This window comes from Aquarana catesbeiana, linkage group LG05 (assembly GCF_042186555.1).
Source record: "Aquarana catesbeiana isolate 2022-GZ linkage group LG05, ASM4218655v1, whole genome shotgun sequence".
Taxonomy (NCBI): Eukaryota; Metazoa; Chordata; class Amphibia; order Anura; family Ranidae; genus Aquarana; species Aquarana catesbeiana.
Genome location: NC_133328.1, coordinates 265,051,198 through 265,064,479, shown reverse-complemented (window position 1 = coordinate 265,064,479; position 13,282 = coordinate 265,051,198). Strand labels below are relative to the sequence as shown.

General features: G+C 40.6%; 1 protein-coding gene across 1 annotated transcript in view; it reads left to right on the top strand.

Annotated features, from left to right (window-relative positions):
• SLC9A3 (solute carrier family 9 member A3) overlaps positions 1-13,282 on the top strand; it is a gene marked incomplete in the record, with an annotated part of 668,605 nt that overhangs the window by 409,620 nt on the left and 245,703 nt on the right.

The following is a 13,282-nucleotide window of genomic DNA, read 5'->3' as shown; positions in this document are numbered from 1 at the left end:
TGCTAGCTGTCTAAACAGACCCCTGATGTCTCACATTTGAGACAGAGAAAGGGACTGAGGACAGAGATTCATCAGTCCCTTTCTCTGCAGCTTCAGCTGCACTGGATCCACAAGTGTCAGCAATAAGACAGTACAGTAGCTCTCCCATAGCTCCCAACTGTCCCTGATTTGGAGGGACTGTCCCTGATTTGGAACAAAGTCCCTCTGTCCCTCTTTCCTCCTCATTTGTCACTCATGTTGGTCTGCTCTATATAGTTGTATATAACATGCACATTTTTACCTTTCTAAATATGTTACCCATGCTAAACCTCTCATTCAATTTCTAAATTGCTTCATTTATAAATGGCAAAAGCCAGTATGAAGGATTGGTAGTGGTAAAAAGAAGCACCTGTGGAGTTAACTTTTTTTGTATAATTTTCCTTTAAGTGGGCGTGGCAGGGTGTGTGTTCTATGCCTGCATACTTTTGCTAGTGGGTGTCCCTCGTTCCCATCTCAAAAAGTTGGGAGGTATGCCCTCCTATTCAGCAGGTGCCCAGGCACCCCTTTTGAACTGATTGGGCCCGGCTCAGTAACGGAGGGCTGGCTGTATTGCCTTATCAGGAGCCCTTGTGATAGTGCAGTCACCTCCTCCACACTGGCCTAAATGCTATCATGCTATGTTGCATCTTGTATGCCTGGGGGACAGGAGCCACACCGGGCCAGAGTTGCTACCAACTCTCCAGCACAAGAAGTGGCTGACTCCTTGTCATATTCAGCCCGGCAAGAACATGTGTGACCATGGCAATAACCTGCTGGCTGGCATTTGCCAGGAAAATCACAAATGTACGTTCACTGGCACATGTGCTTAACCTGCTGATGCAACAGCTCCATGTTAAGTATTTTGGCTTCCAGGAGGTCCAAGAAGGGCTTGTGACCACCTGGTCATTATCTGTCTGGATGAAACCCAGCGCCAGTGAATTCTTGCATTACTTTTATGGTTCCCAAACGCATAGAACACACAGTCTAGGTGCAGAAATAAGCAAAACTCCCATACAGAGCAGGCAATTTGCCCATGAGACATTTCTGAGTGGTGCTGAATAAAAAAATACATGATACTAAATTTTAATTTTGATTTGCATAAAAATTACACAAGGACATTTTCACATAGAGATCAAAAGAAGAAAAGCTTTTTATAAACAAGACAAATACAATTTCACCCATGTACACTTCAAATGTCAACCGACATAGTGGATCATTATCTTATTGACAGAAGCTGTAATCTCCATGCATTTCGTGGGGCAATGTCCACTTCATCAGGAGACAGCCATAAGTTGGTTATATGTGTACATACAGGGGTGAAGTAATGTAAAAAACATGACCATATGGTTAAAACCAAAAAAGAAGAAATGATATCTGGATCTCAATGCTGTGAACACTCACAGCGGAGCTTCCCCCCGGAAGCTGAGGGTAGGTGGGTAACCAGAAGGCGGGGCATAGATAGAGACCCCCCACTGCAGACCCCCTTATACCAAAAAAAGTGGCAAGAGGAGATTGTGAAGACAGAGCAGCATAGAGGAATGCTGCACATCCAAAAGATCAGACGTGAAGAAACCATGGTAGCCGTGAAATCAAACCCCATCCCTATTTAAAAAATGTTACTCTATTTTTTTATTATGAAGCATACACCAACCTATATAATCTACTATGGAGAATTCCAAGCTATTAGTCTAAAAGGTTACAGCTGCTAGCACTACAATTGACAAACATTGTACAAAAATAATAAATGGTAAAAGGCCTGAGCTAAAAAAATTAATTCAATCTTAATATACCATATGTATAAAAATATGCATAATGAAATGCATAACTATAGTGTACATTCATAAATTTAAAGTGCACCGTGCATGTAGAAACACGACTAAATATATATAACTATAATAGTCCAAATAAATGGTGAAAGGTCCAAATATAAGATCCGAATATGATTCAGATGATTACAGATCGTAGCCACAAAACTCCATACACAGGTCACCAAGATGTGAATATCCACCACTAGAAAATGTAATGCGCTTACCAGAATATGTGGACTCAGCAATGCTAAGTCAAATGAGCTGGTTATATGTATGTCACCCAGAAGGTGGTCCATAGGGTGGCTCAAGGGGTCTCACGCCTTAGCTTAGCAGCAAGATTGCAGCTCTCTTGATTGCATCGTATGATCCAAAGATCCATAAAACACAAAATACCTCCACATAGTGTAAAACCGTGATTAACAGCTTTCATTTAAAAAGTACAGAACATTTACATTTAATTCGAAGTTACAACGCATTTCAAAACTTCCAACTAATGTAGTTACAAGAACATGTAGCACGCAATGGCCTGGACAGAACTCGTTCTGACGCATTTTGTCTACTTAGACATCATCTGGGGTAGGGGGTCCATACTGATCATTGCGTATAAATATGAAATCCGTCCAATGAAAATTCATAAAACTAATACCAGAATGACCAGTTACTGTTTCCAATCAGCTCCAATGCTTCGACCAACATGGCGTTGAGGCATGCTCCTCCAGCCTCGTTCCCATTCAGGGTATTGTGCATACCTCATCTCGATAGTAATACTAGTAATACTAGTATAAGAGGATACGTCATGCTTCCCCTGGAGGATGGTCATGGATCTGCATTTTGGTACAGATTGTTTCAGGCTCAACATAAATCATAAATAAATTACACTAAGGCCCCTTTCACACTGGGGCGGTGGGGGCGTCGGCGGTACAACAGCGCTATTTTTAGCGCTGCTGTACCGTCGTTCTTGCAGCGGTATTCGGCCGCTAGCGGTGCGGTTTTAACCCCCGCTGGCGGCCGAAAAAGGGTTAAAATCCCTCGTACAGCGCGGCTATAGCCGTGGTATTGCCGCGGTATAGCCGCGCTGTCCCATTGATTTCAATGGGCAGGAGCGGTGAAGGAGCGGTGAATACACCGCTCCTTCACCGCTCCAAAAAAGCGGTTTGCAGGACTTTTTTCACCGTCCTGCCTGGGCACCGCTTCAGTGTGAAAGCCCTCGGGCTTTCACATTGAACAAACAGCGGAGGCTGTTTAGGGGCGGTTTGCAGGCGGTATTTTTAGCGCAATACTGCCTGCAAACCGCCCCAGTGTGAAAGGGGTCTTAGTGTTTCTAAAACTTAAAAATGTAAACATTTAGGGGAGAGTTCAGAGGAAAAAAGAAATTAGCCAGCCAAGGAATTTTAATTGTAGCCAAGTAGAACTAACTATTCCCCCTAAAAATTTAGACAAGTTCAATACTTTTATTGATGTTAACAAATATATTAGAAAGCTGAACAGAGAGATACCTAATTACGAATCCTAGTGTGAATCATACCAGAATTGACTCTTCAGGCGCTATTCATTCTGGTCTTTCCAATCCATCAGTGTTGAACCACTTGCCTACTGGGCACTTATACCCCCTTCCTGCCCAGATACATTTTTAGTGCTCTCAAACTTTGAATGACAAATACTCAATCATGCAACACTGTACTAGGGTTGCCATCTCATCCCTTTAAACCCAAACACACATTAATGTGGCTGATTAAGGTGGTAATTAAACTCACTTAGTGCCTTATCTGCATTAAATTTGCCTCAGAACCTGTGTAATTCAAATGTGTTCGGTTTTAAAGGGATGAGGTTGCAACTCTACACTGTACCCATATGTAATTTTTGTCCTTTTTTTTTTAGCATAAATAGAGCTTTCTTTTGGTGGTATTTAATCACCACTGAGTTTTTTAGTTTTTGTGCTTTAAATGAAAAGACAGGAAAAACAAAAAACAAAACAAAAAAAACATTTTTCTTTGTTTCTGTTATAAAATTTTGCAAGTCACTAATTTTTCATAAACGTTGGCCAAAATGTATACTGCTACATTGCTTTGGTAAAAATAACCCAAATAGGTGTATATTTTTTGGTCTGTGTGAAAGTTAGAGAGTCTACAAGCTATGGTGCTAATCCTTGAAAATTGATCACACCTGATGTTCTGATGGCCTATCTCATTTCTTGAATCACTAACAAGCCAGGAAAGTACAAATTTTGGAAAGTAGATGTTCCAAGCTATTTAGTATTTTAGGCATGGTGAGTTTTTTTTTAAGTTTTAATTTTTTTCCCACAATTCTTTGCAAAATTAAGATTTATTTATTTTTCACAAAATTGTCATATTAAAAGGTTATTTATCTCACAAGGCATATGCATACTTGCAACTACACCCCAAAACACATTCTGCTACACATCCTGAGTATGGCGATACCACATGTGTGAGACTTTTTCACAGCCTGGCCACATAGAGAGGCCCAACATGCAGAGAGCACGGTCAGGTGTACTAGGGACATAAATTACACTTATCTCATTTCCCGACTACCTATTACACTTTTGAAGGCCCTGACACACAGCATAGTGGAATTACCCACAATATGACACCATTATAGAAAGCAAACACCCCAATGTATATTCTATGAGGCATAATGAATCTTTTGAATATGCCATTTTTGTTTTTGGAAAATGTGAAAAAAATAAACTTTTTTTTTTTTTTTTTTACACAAAGTTGTCTATTTATAAGATATTTCCAACACATAACATGTACATAGCAAAAATGATACCCCGAATACATTCTGCTCCTCCTGAGTATGGCAATACCACATGTGTGAGACTTTTACACAGCTTCGCTACATACAGAGGCCCAATATTGAAGTAGCACCTTCAGGTGTTCTAGAAGCATAAATGACACATCTAATTTCTCAACTACTTATTACATTGTTGAAGGCCCTGACGCACCAGAACAGTGGAATTACCCACAAAATTACCCCATTTTGGAAAGCGAACACCTCAACGTATATTCTATGAGGCATAATGTGTCTTTTGAATGTGCCATTTTTTTCCACAAGTTTTTGGAAAATGTGGAAAAAAAAAAAGAACACACATTTTTTTTTTTTTTAACACAAAGTTGTCCATTTATAAGATATTTCTAACACATAGCACGTACATAGCAAAAATGACACCCCAAAATACATTCTGCTACTCCTCTCGAGTATGGCAATACCACATGTGTGAGACTTTTTCACAGCCTGGCCACATAGAGAGGCCCAACATGCAGAGAGCACGGTCAGGTGTACTAGGGACATAAATTACACTTATCTCATTTCCCGACTACCTATTACACTTTTGAAGGCCCTGACACACAGCATAGTGGAATTACCCACAATATGACACCATTATAGAAAGCAAACACCCCAATGTATATTCTATGAGGCATAATGAATCTTTTGAATATGCCATTTTTGTTTTTGGAAAATGTGAAAAAAATAAACTTTTTTTTTTTTTTTTTTACACAAAGTTGTCTATTTATAAGATATTTCCAACACATAACATGTACATAGCAAAAATGATACCCCGAATACATTCTGCTCCTCCTGAGTATGGCAATACCACATGTGTGAGACTTTTACACAGCTTCGCTACATACAGAGGCCCAATATTGAAGTAGCACCTTCAGGTGTTCTAGAAGCATAAATGACACATCTAATTTCTCAACTACTTATTACATTGTTGAAGGCCCTGACGCACCAGAACAGTGGAATTACCCACAAAATTACCCCATTTTGGAAAGCGAACACCTCAACGTATATTCTATGAGGCATAATGTGTCTTTTGAATGTGCCATTTTTTTCCACAAGTTTTTGGAAAATGTGGAAAAAAAAAAAGAACACACATTTTTTTTTTTTTTAACACAAAGTTGTCCATTTATAAGATATTTCTAACACATAGCACGTACATAGCAAAAATGACACCCCAAAATACATTCTGCTACTCCTCTCGAGTATGGCAATACCACATGTGTGAGACTTTTACACAGCTTGGCCACATAAAGAGACCCAATATCCAAGTAGCACCTCCAGGTGTTCTATGAGCATAAATTACACATCTTATTTTCTGACTACCTATTACATTTTTTAAAGGCCCTTTATATTTCAAACACATAGCATGCACATACCAAGAATTACACCCTAATTACATTCTGCAGAGCAAAAGGTAACTTAAAGATTACCTGTGATTTTAGTAGTGCAGTTGTCCACAGAGGAGAGCACTGGTCTAGGTAGCAGGCAGGAATGTGGTCAGCGACAGTGAACAGAATTGTCCAAGCAGCAGGCAAGAATATTATCCATAGTCAGTACAGGCAGCGAGCAGGGATACTGTCCATATACAGTCCATAGTCAGTACAGACAGCAGGCAGAGATATTGTCAACAGATATTGTCAACAGTGCAAAAATATTGGTCCTGGTAGTAGGCAGGAACATGGTCCACAGTACAGGCAGCAGACAGAGGTGTGGTCAGTTCATGCGACAGGCAGAGGCATGATGGTAGTAAGTCAGCAGCAGGCAGAAGTATCGGGCATTGGGCCTCAGCCAGGAAATATTGGGGACAGGGTTAGAGGCTTCTCCCACGCAAAATCTCTTTGAAGCCTCCGGCCTCCAGACACTAATCCAGAAATGAGAAAAACAAAAAATTAGTTTTCTTCAACCAGAAAAACAGTTCTGGAGCCCCTCACATATGTGAGCCCCCTGTATTATGAATCCCACTACTCCAGTAGCAGACTAAAAGATCAGTCCAAGAGGCAGACAAAAAACATGGTCAAACAGTCCAGGGTCAGTTCCAGAGCAGGCAAAGGTATGTACACTTTAGACTGCAGGCAAAGGCAGGGTCAAATAACAGGCCAGGGTCAGTTCCGGAGCAAGCAGAGGTATGTACACACAGTCCAAGAGGCAGACAAAAAACATGGTCAAACAGTCCAGGGTCAGTTCCAGAGCAGGCAGAGGTATGTACACTTTAGACTGCAGGCAAAGGCGTGGTCGAATAACATGGCCAGGGTCAGTTCAAGCAGTGGCATAAGGGGTGTGAAGGTAAATGGCAGGAATTAATAATTACGTTTACCATACTTCAATAATAAAGTAGAGAAGTATGGTAACGGTGGTAACAGTCACCTATGCAGAGGCCTGGTTGGGAAGGACACTGGGGACAAAAAGAGGTGTCTCTTCTAACTCTTCTTTTGGAGCACACCCTACCCTTTTTTTCCTTCTTTGGCCTGTTTGTTTGGGAGGGATTTTCTCAGGAAAGTTGCGTTTGTGGAGTCTATCACATCTGATCGAATATTTTCTTGTGGACCCTTTGGGTATATAAGGGCAGTAATGATTTCCTCCTGAGAGCCAAGGAAGGATACGGGCCTTTCGGTGGATGTGCGGTATATTACATAAGTATTGTATATGGCAAAATTAAAAAGATAAATTGATACTTTTTTTTAATACCAATGGTGGGTTCTTCTCATGGCAAGGTAAGGTTGGATCATTTGATCACTGAAGTCCACTCCCCCCATGAGCAAATTTTAATCGTAGACACATGTTTGGTTTTTGCATTGGGCCATTCCTTCTTGAGATTTCCATGCAGGTGTTATTGTGGATTGAAGACTGCATGTAGATCTCCCTTTTTGTCCCTCCACATCACAGCCAAGATTTTTTTTTTCCTTAAACTCTCCGTGTCCCCTCTTCTTAGTTTCATATTAGCGAGCCTTTGAGGAAAGCCCTTCCTGTTCTTCACGGTGACACATACTGGAGTCTTCCTCCGGTGAAGGTTGTGGAAAAAGTTCAAACTAGTGTAAAAGTTATCTACATACAGGTGATGACCTTTTTCCAGGAGTGGGAATATGAGGTCCCAAATGACTTTCCCACTTGTTCCTATGTAGTCTGGGCATTCAGGGGGATGCAGCTCGGTGTCATTTCCTTTTTTTTACACCCAGAAAGCATAGGTGTACCCTGTGGCTCGGTCGCATGATTTGTAAATTTTTACCCCATATCGGGTCCTTTTGCTGGGGATGAATTGCTTGAAGCCCAGCCTGCCAGTAAAGTGGACAAGCGTCTCATCCACGGAGATATTTTGGTCCGGGGTAAATAATTGAGGCAATTTTTCTGAAAAATAATTTAGAAGTGACCGAATTTTATACAATTTGTCATATGCTGGGTCATTTCGAGGAGGGCACTGGGTGTTGTTGTTATAACGGAGTAACCTAATTATAATAAAATATCTGGTTCTGGGCATTACTGCTGAGTAGATCGGCATGGGGTGGGTGGACCAGTATGAACATAACAATTTTTTTTTGGTGGGTCCCATATTGAATGTAAGGCCCAAAAAAATCTTGAACTCCTCCACTGTTAGGTCTCTCCATTCCTAGGGACGGGAATAATAGTACGTTGGGTTCCTCCCTATATCTTGTTGTGCATACAGGTTCCACTGGGCCACAATTGATAATAAATGCTCTATAAAACCTAGATGAAAAATCTATTGGGGCAAAATTTTCCGTGTTCACCTGGCCTCCTCACTGGGCAGTGAAAGGGGGGAAGTTAGCTGCTCCTGAGTTAGGAAGAAGCCACAGAGGGTTCTGAAGAGCATAGGGAAGGCTGGCATGGGTCCTAACCCTTTGGGGCTGAGGTAACACCCCACTAGTACTTGGCCTTTCTTGCAGAGGTACTGCACGGCTGGTGAATGCCATGGTCTCCTCACCATAACGCCTTGGTTTGGCGGGCACACTATCTTCCTCATCTGAGTCTGTCGGTGTCCCACTGACTTTTTTTAAAGGAATATTACACTTTTATTGTTTCACTTTAAGCATTATTAAAATCACTGCTCCTGAAAAAACTGCCTTTTTAAAAATTCTTTTTGCATTGATACATGTCCCCTGGGGCAGGACCCAGGTCCCCAAACACTTTTTTATGACAATAACTTGCATATAAGCCTTTAAAGTGAGCACTTTTGATTATTCATGTTCGTGTCCCATAGACTTTAACGGTGTTCACGTGTTCAAACAAATTTTTTACCTGTTCGCAAGTTCTGCTGCAAACCGAACCAGCGGGTGTTCGGCTTATCCCTCCACAACAGGAAACTGGGAATGGGTGAACATTCATCAAATGTAAAATAGTGGATGGGTACTTCTTACCGGACACGGTGGGCACACCTGTCATACGACAGTGGGCCAATCAGGCATATATTTCGACCGACAGTCAAACACTTATCCATGCTCCCGACTGGAAGAGGGATGGTATCAATGAAGACATCTCTCCAGAGGCAGGTATTTTGCCAATTGGTAAATCAGGATCCATATATGGTAGCCGAAGATTCAAGGCTCTGGCAAATCTTCCAAATGAAATGTACAGTAAGCCAGACCTCAGGAGGAGATCAGTAGGCAAGTGACACAATGGAACAGTGTCACATGTGGACCATAAAAGAAGGAAAAAAGAAAAAAGGGGGCTCCATATGGTGCAGGTCATAAAAAATTGGAAGATTTTATTCTTATAATAAATGTTGACAAAACATCAAATGACAGATGTTGGCATTAAAAGTGATCACAAAAATAGTAAAAGCAATGTGGGAAGCATGTATAGCAATCCCTAGGCTTTCGACCTAGTGGCCTTTAACTGGGGCAGTCCCAGTTGAAGGCTTAGTACTAGTAGGGCTTGCTATTTTACATTTGTTGAATGTTCACCCATTCCCAGTTTCCTGTTGTGTCACACAGCCACCATTGCCACCATTGTGTTCACTCCATTCCTACCATCTGCCACAGAGGATACCACTTTAGTCTTCCATTCACAAACTTATTGTGTTATTGTTTCAGCAGTGTTTGGACTTTATTATATTTTAGCCAGCACTCATCATAGTTTCATCACTTCTCACTTTCAGTAGTTTTATCCCATTTGTTTATATTTTGAAACACATTTCACTATCATAGTGATCTTTATTCACAAGCCCTACACTTTTTTATCTTCATTTAACTTGGACTTTGTTTTAGTGTCAGCAGCTGTACTCATTTCATTATTTTAGTTTGATTAGGGGTTTAGTACAGCAGTTTGCACCCAGATTTCAAATGTAAACATATGATATCATCTCTGATTGATGACTCTCCTTCCTTCACACAGACCGCGTGTGAGGAAAGGAGAGCGTCTGAGATCGTGAGTTGGATACATTGTATTACAGTTACTGTCTTGGTTATCACACTGTATTAACACTGCCCAAACAGTCTCAGTGTTACCGTGCCATCAGTGTCTCCGTGCCATCAGTATCATAGTGATCTTTATTCACAAGCGCTACATTTGAAATTACCTGTAATTGGACATGGCAATCACGTGTTAAATGGCCGCTGTAATTGGCCATTTACCAATATCTGTGATTGGCTGTGTTCAAGGGACATGGGCATCACAGTTTTCCCTGGATGCATGCCAGAGGGGGCGCGAGGGTAGCATGTTACTGAGAGGACATCAGTAGATGCCTGGTCATAACTGGAAGCCTGTGCTGTAGCCGTCTTTCGGCAATAGCGCAGGCAGAAAGTGGTTAACCGTTTAGGCCCAGTGGCCTTGTCTATTAGTGTTTTTAAGGATCTAGTCCTAAAAGATTTTTATAAATTACAGGTTAAAAAGGCACAAGGACATCCCAATGTTAATTTAGGCTTAAAAAGGTTATGTGAAAAAAGATTTGGTCTTCTGCCCCTGATAAGGGGGGTGGTATTGTTGCTTTAAACAAAGTGGATTATTTAAATGAAATGTATAGAATCTTAGGAGATTGCCAGACTAATGCCTTGTACACAAGACCGGTTTTGCCGTCGGAGTAAAGTCTGGAGGTTTTTAAAACGAATTTCCGATGGAACTCCGCTCAAGCCGTCTTGCATAAACACGGTCACACCAAATTCCGACCGTCCAGAACTCGGTGACGTACAACACATACAATGGGACTAGAAAATGGAAGTTCAACAGCCAGTAGCCAATAACTTCCGTCTCGTACTTGCTTCAGAGCATACGTAGTTTTTGGTGTGTTGGAACAGCATACAGACAAGCGGTTTTTCCGATAGTAATTTGTTCCGTCGGAAAAATATAGAACATGTTCTCTATCTAAGTCCATCTGAATTTTCGACAGAAAAAGTCAGATGGGGCATACACACGGTCGGAATATACGATGAAAAGCTCCCATCGGCCTCTTTCTGTCGGAAATTCTGCTCGTGTGTACGTGGCATAACAGTGAACTACCTACCTGTAGGGTTACTACAACCATATTCAAAAGGTAGGGAGGGTTTTTCATGATAGAATTCTTGATAAGAAGGAAAAGATATATTTAATCCCATTAGCTCCTAGAATTCCGGTGATGTATTATCTTCCGAAAGTACGTTCTGTACAACCACCGGGACATCCAGTAGTGAGCGGGATAGATTCCATTACCTCCCGGATTGGTTGCTATATAGATTTTTATTTACAACCTCTGGTGAGGAAAACACCTTCCTTTTTAAAAGATACTAAGGATACTATCAAATTATTGGTAAGTATTGATATACTGGGGGATTATTTGTTGGCTATAGCAGATGTGGCTTCATTATATACATGCACCCCCCATCATTTGGGATTGGAGGCAGTGGATCTCTAACTCAGTCCCAACTAATTTTTATTATGTATTTGTTATTGTTTGCAACCAAGCATAACTATTTCTGGTTTGAGGACAAATTCTATGTACAACAAAAGGGAGGTGCGATGGGGGCTAAATTTCCCCCAGTTTGTCCAATTTTTTAATGCCAAATGGGAGGAGGGTGTCGTCTATGCCCAGAGGAGGCTAGAATTGGTCCTCTGGGCTAGATATATAGAAGACATCCTCCTCCTGTGGAACGGGAATCTAGAGTCATTGGACCAATTTTTTTTCCCAATTGAATACCAATGATGGAGGTATTTCTTTGTACTATGAATCTAGTACATGTAGAATTCATTTTCTAGATCTGGAACTAGAGAATATAAATCAACAATTGAGGATTAAGACCTACAGATTGCAATAAGTTCATTCCCACAGATGGCTGTCATCATAGGGCATTGCTTCGTTCAGTTCCCCACGTTCAGCTTTTGTGATTGCGGTGTAACTGCTCCACTACCTCTGACTTTGAACAACAGGCTCTAATCTTGAGACAAATATCTGGAAAAGGGTTATAATAGCAGAGATGTTGATGCTGAGGAGATCTTTGTGTTGACAGGTGCTCTTTGTTAAGGGACAAACCTCAACAAGCTAAGGAAGATACATTTAAGTGGTCTTTCTTTACATCCTTTTCCCTACAGCATGGAAAAATTAAGAACATTTTTATTAAATATTGGAATGTCCTCAAAATGATTGTATATTAGGCCTGATATTGCCGGAAAACATGAAAGTGATCTACAGGGGAGCCCCTTCTTTGTAAAATAAGATTGCGCCCAATGTAATTAACCCTCCGGCGAAAGCTTCCTTTTTTCACAATTTGGTAGGTTATTATCCTTGCCGGAAATGTACAGTATGTCATTTTAACTCTTGTGGGGGAAAAAAGGCATCTAGGTTAGTCGTGTTTCTATATGCACGGTGCATGATGTATGAATGTACACTATAGTTATGTATTTTATTATGCATATTTTAACACATATAGTATATTAAGATTGAGTCACTTTTATAACGCAACCTATAGAGTCACCTGATCTAGATAAAACTGCTAGTTTCAGAAGGGATAGTGAAATATTTTATGGGTGCCAATAAAAGCTGCTTTAATGGAGTTATGTTTGTTCTCTGAAAACTTTCTTTAAAATCCTATGTCCTTGTCTGTAAAGTTAACATGTAATTATTTTTAAAGAAGATCATTTTGTTCAAGTTACAGTTTTACAAAAGAACATAAAATTTAATGATTACCTTGTTAGTACCTAACTTTAACATTTACAAGAAAACACTCATATACTTTATATGTCTTTATATACATGTATAAAGTACTGTGCAAAAGTTTTAGGCAGGTGTGAAAAAGTGCTGCAAATTAAGAATACTTTCAGAAATAGAAGTGTTTAATAGTTTTTTTTTTTAAACATTAGGTTTTTACTAAACTTTAACAGATACAAAAGTGAAAATATATCAAGAGAACTTATACATTGGACTGACATAATGCCTAGCTTGGCAGAGCTGGGGGGCCTGATCTGGTAGAATCCATGAAGCTAAGAGTGGGGATACACTAGGGATCCGGTCTGGAAGTTTCCCTGACGAATTGTCTGCCTGAGACTGGAGGGACGCATCCAGGTACCTAGGGACACTGTGAGTTCAGACCTGAGTAAATGATCCTGGGAACTGTTGCTGCTGTTAACCCCTGGTGCACTAAATCTAAGGCTTGCCTGGCCTGGAACATTGTTTATGGTGCCCCATTGCTATTGCTGAAAGGACTGTTCTAAGAAGTATCTGCAGAGAAAAGAGTGTC